The sequence below is a fragment of the Palaemon carinicauda genome, chromosome 34 (genome assembly GCF_036898095.1).
Source record: "Palaemon carinicauda isolate YSFRI2023 chromosome 34, ASM3689809v2, whole genome shotgun sequence".
Taxonomy (NCBI): domain Eukaryota; kingdom Metazoa; phylum Arthropoda; class Malacostraca; order Decapoda; family Palaemonidae; genus Palaemon; species Palaemon carinicauda.
In genome coordinates this window covers 47,886,830-47,892,681 of record NC_090758.1, presented here as the reverse complement: position 1 = coordinate 47,892,681, position 5,852 = coordinate 47,886,830, and the positions used below count along the sequence as shown (strand labels likewise).

The following is a 5,852-nucleotide window of genomic DNA, read 5'->3' as shown; positions in this document are numbered from 1 at the left end:
GTTAAATGTATGTATAATTGCATAATGTGTGTAGGCTATCTGATTCCCAACGCATGCTAAGCTAAATATGAACAATTTCATATATTTACTACCTGTGTGCATATAGGTCTCGAGTATACATGCATGTATGTGTATGCGTCTATATTTATGAGCATATGTTTGATTAACCGTTTGAATGAATATGTATTTGTTCTTGGCCTTTCCATAAAGATAAAATTATGAATAATATCTGCCCAAATAATTGCATGTATATCTGTGCATGTATTAATTCATACATTTAATCATTGATGTATATCTTCTGGTCCTTAAATTTTATGTCTTACTAATACTATATCTAAACTTACACTGGAAGGAAGATAAGTTGTACAGGGCCACTGAATTTTGTGTGTCCCCTTCCGTCCCACAAGGCATGAGTTCGTCCTTACATTTCTCCAGGCAATCACTCATATCTGTTAAGTCCCAAGAGTCTGCCATCTCAGTTGTAGGGCAGATGCAGCTTCCATTGAATATACCTGTCCAGATAGATTTTCTTTTAGTATATCTTTATCGTATGGGGTAATCTATTTATATTCTGGTTGCTTTGTGGATGTAATTAAAGAAGTGGTTTCTCAAATAATTTTTAGTTTAGCTCGGATTTTCTTTTAAAGCATCCACGTTGAAAGTCTATAATTGGAATTATACACTCAGTAAAAGCTCTTTTCACCAGATTGAATAAGGGATAGAGTTTATGTTACTTTATACATTATATTTTCATATTTTGATGGATACGATTATCGAAAAGTGCCTTATCAAAGTCTTACTTGAGTTACCCAAATATTCGTTTTCTTTTAATATTTTGTGGGATAGAAAATGAGAAATACTGCATTTTTTATGGATAACTAAATTATATTGGACCTGATCACTTTGACAATTATATTATCTAATATCTTATCGCATTCTGACATTAAACTAAGAAAAAATAACTAATATTCTCGATTAAATAAAACTCTTTTAAACAAACTTTTGATTTAAGTAGCCATAACAAGTACAAATTACTTAAATTTATATATATATATATATATATATATATATATGAGAAAATAATTATCAGCTACGTGATACTATGACAACGAAGATTCTCTCTCTCTCTCTCTCTCTCTCTCTCTCTCTCTCTCTCTCTCTCTGACCTGCCAGTGGTGTCTCCTGCAGTCGGCAGTGATATATACACCCGGATATAGTCTTTAGGTCCGTCTCTCCTCCGAATCCTTTGTTTGTTACGTCTTTCGGAGATGAATAACATCCCAAAAAGGCTGCAAAAAGATATTATTATTATTATTATTATTATTATTATTATTATTATTATTATTATTATTATTATTATTATTATTATTACTATTACTATTATTAGTACTGTTAGTGTTAATGCTAGTATCATTGCTATTGTTGTTGTTATTGTTGTTGTTGTTATGTCTTACAACAAAATTCTCAAAAAATACATTATGCAAATCATATCACATTACGAGCCACGTCCCAATTACACAGTGGCCTATAATACTCCCCAAATCATGTTATGTGATTATGTGCAGAGCGTAAAAGATCTCTTGAGCTACTTACCACTGGAAGGATTTGCAATTAGCGTTGGTCTAATTATAGCACTGGGTTGTATTTCTAGGTGAATGACCTCTCTCTCTCTCTCTCTCCTCTCTCTCTCTCTCTCTCTCGCTGAGTGTTTGAAAGCGACATAAGTTCACACTAGTTTCCGTCCATAAAACATGAACTTCTCTCTCTCTCTCTCTCTCTCTCTCTCTCTCTCTCTGAGTGTTTGAAAGCAACATAAGTTCACACTAGTTCCGTCCATAAAACAACAATTTCTCTCTCTCTCTCTCTCTCTCTCTCTCTCTCTCTCTCTCTGAGTGTTTGAAAGCAACATGAGTTCACACTAGTTTCTGTGCATAAAACATGAACTTCTCTCTCTCTCTCTCTCTCTCTCTCTCTCTGTGTGAATGTGTGTGTAGGTGTTTGAAAACTGCTTAAGTTCATTTCATATCAGTTTCGTTATGTAAAAATCATCAAATCTCTCTCTCTCTCTCTCTCTCTCTCTCTCTCTCTCTCTCTCTCTTCTTAATAACAAGCATTCATCAAATAATTTTATTTTCCTTCTGTCTTATAGCTGTGAACAGCCTCAGTCATACCCCAACGCTAGGCTATAAACCTCAAATATATCAATTTTGTGAAAATCAAACTTTTTGAGAATGTCGTGAGAATGAGCCTGTCATGACAATACCATAGATTCTGATTAGACGTTCCAGAGAAAATATAATCAACTTTGATCACCAAGTAGGCCTACAATAGGCCTATTCCTGTAACTTTATCTTGACATCAGGAAATTTAATGTACAACTTATATGTCAATTGAAGACAAGCACTTTATTTGGTTAGGTTAAGAAATTGAGTGTTGAAAACCTGAACATTTTACAAATAGGCCTAGGCCTATTCAACAATCAGTTGTGCTGATGTTGTTTCACAACAGTTTAATTGTTTATGTTTTTAAAGAAAACTTAGAAGAAAACAGTAAGCCTATCATAATTTGCATTTTGTCTAAGTCATTGTTTCAATCATGTTTATGACGAAACAAACGTAAAAAAAGGAAATTCAGGTGTATACATAGTATACATTGCTACTTACTATGCATTCTTTTTGGACTTCTGATTTAGGGTAGTTTTTGTTATATAATTGATAAATATGATCTCAAAATTATCTTCCTTTTCTCACCAAACATTCAAAATGATATTGATAATGTCTATGATAGAATAATGATGATAATAAATAAAAAAAACACATGAAAATAATGTTTATATGCGTTTCTCACTTAAAAAAATTATTGCTAAAAGGAAATCCTGTAATCAAAAAACATTTGAATAACTAAAAGATATAAGAAAATATTCTTCTCATGTTACTTAAATATCATCGTTATACGAATGAAATGAAAATAAAATAGGATGAAAAACTTAACTAGAAAGAGTGTTTGAACAAAATGCCATGGGTGAATCTAAAGCCTGCCTGACACTTGCACACATTCGTGGCACGCACTGGCACGCATTGATGCGCGAACTCGCGTGAACGAGCCGTGAAAATGTCGTGAACAGTACGGGAACTCGCGTGCCAGAGCGTACCAATGCATGCCATGCGCACCCAGAACTTTGAAATGTTTAAAGTTTGTGGCACGCATTGGCACGCACTAAATGGCCGTGAAATAGCCGTGAACGATGCGCCAACTGGAGTGAACTGGTGTGAACAGTGCGGGAACTGGCGTGAACTGGAGTGAACGATGCGGGAAGTGGCCTGAACTTTATAATGAAGAGAAACAAAAAGGAAACGAAAAAATTAATGAAAAGGAAAGAAAAATAAACCTAATAAACTTTCATATTTGCTGTTTTAATGTGGAAAAAAAATGATATCTTATTTCAAACTATTTCTATAACTTTATAATGAAGAGAAACAAAAAGGAAACGAAAAAATTGATGAAAAGGAAAGAAAAATAAACCTAATAAATTTTTATATTTGCTGTTTTAATGTGAAAAAAAAAATTATATCTTATTTCAAACTATTTCTATAACTTTATAATGAAGAGAAACAAAAAAGAAACGAAAAAATTAATGAAAAGGAAAGAAAAATAAACCTAATAGATTTTTATATTTGCTGTTTTAATGTGAAAAAAAAAATTATATCTTATTTCAAACTATTTTTATAACTCTATAATGAAGAGAAACAAAAAGGAAACGAAAAAATTAATGAAAAGGAAAGAAAAATAAACCTAATAAATTTTTATATTTGCTGTTTGAATGTAAAAATAAAATGATGTCTTATTTCAAACTATTTCTATAACTTTATAATGAAGAGAAACAAAAAGGAAACGAAAAAAATTAATGAAAAGGAAAGAAAAATATAAACCTAATAATTGTTTATATTTGCTGTGTGAATGTGAAAATAAAATGATGTCTTATTTCATGCACACACTTATTTTCCTCTATTACCAATCAAGACCCAAAACTTTTGTTTTAAATAAAAATGAACTGAAAAATAAACCAAAGAAATTTTTAAGTTTGCTGTTTGAATGTAAAAATAAAATGATGTTTTATTTCATCATCATACTTATTCTTCTTTATTACCTTAAAATGAAGAGCAAAACAAATTTAAACTGTTTGCTGTTTTAATGTAAAAATAAAATGATTTCTTATTTCAACACACTTTCTTCTCTATTACCTTAAAATCAACAGCCTAAAAACTTTTCATGTTTGCTGCTTTTAATGTTAAAATAAAATGCTTTCTTAATACTTGTACATATTTTATGTCTGCTATTTATATTTAAATCAAATGCTTTCTTATTGAACCAAAAATAAAGGGCAACAAAAAATACAAACGAAAAAGATACGTTTCTTCTCCTCAATGCAATGGTGTCTCTGACAGAAAGCATTGTTGTCTCTTCCGAAGCCAATCCAAGAATGTCCTCGGGTTGGAGAAGCCCGTTTTTATATGGAGTGGCCAATTCGTGAACTGGCGTGAACTGGCGTGAACGATGCGGAAACGATGCGGAATGATGAGTGAACTCGCGTGAACGTGTCGTGAACTTCTCGTGAACTACGCGTGCCAATTCGGGCCATCGAGGTGAACGTCGCGTGAACGATGCGCGAACTGGAGTGAACTGGTCGTGAACAGTGCGGGAAAAACACCAGTGCGTGCCACAAAGTGGCACGCACTGGCGCGCATCAATGCGGGCCAGTGCGTGGCAAAAATGCGCGCAAGTGTCAGGCAGGCTTAACTCTTTCGCCAACAGCAGCCCATTAGGCAGAGGAACCCTTTATGCATTTCCTTAGCGGGAAATATCTGACGTCTCATTGGTTGTTTTTTTTCTCTGCTCTGATTGGTGGCTGTATATGACGTCATAAAATCCAATTTTATCAATGAGTTCAACTGGGTATGGATGAAATACCTATACTTATTATAGATAAATTAAGTCTTAGAAATTACATTTTTCATGAAAACAAGCTCAAAACATTATTAAAATACATAGTAAAATAGATAACTGATCTTGCTCAAATGTGTAGGCTAAATAAACACGTCATTTTTGAAGGAATAATTAACTGGGTTATGGCTACGATGTTTAAGTGTGAATTTGTATACAAAGACAACAACCAATCATAGCGGAGAATTTACAGCCAATCAGAGGATTGGAATATCTCGCCAAGACTTACGGGTTGCTGTTCGTAGATAAATGGTGACTCAAAAGCGGCCAATTTTATGGAAAAAAAGATAAAAACAATAATTTGATAATGAAATGGATCTTAGATATCATTGTTGTATGTATGAAATAGAAACACCCCATAATGAGGAACCTTCTCATCGTGTGTGTTTTAGCGGGAAATTTCTGTCGTCTCATTGGCTGATTCGTCCTCTGCTGTGATTGGTGGTTGTATGTGACGTCATGAAATCTCGTAAGAGTTAATTTAACTGTGTAGGGGTGAAATACTTATGCATATTTCAGATAAATTTACGACTTAAAAATATCATTTGCCTGCGACTAAACTTAAAAAGGTTATGAATATGATAATAAAATAAATAACGATTCTTGTTAAAGGGGATAAATTTAATAAATACTCGAAGGAGTTTTTGCCTGAGCTTATGGCTACGATGTTAGTTGTGTGTGTGCGTATGTGTGTGAAGATGTAGTAACTGAAAGCGAACCGCCAATCACAGCTAAGCAGATACAGCCAATCAGAGGACAGGAATTTACTACGTAGCGAGAGTTCCCTCGTCTAATGAGTTTTTGTCTGAGAAACCTGCCCGATTTTCCTTAAAATCTCTTTTAAACGCTCT

General features: G+C 33.3%; 1 pseudogene; it reads right to left on the bottom strand.

The window, feature by feature from the left end:
* The window catches only part of LOC137626891 (uncharacterized), a 116,089-nt pseudogene that overhangs the window by 97,681 nt on the left and 12,556 nt on the right, over positions 1-5,852 (bottom strand).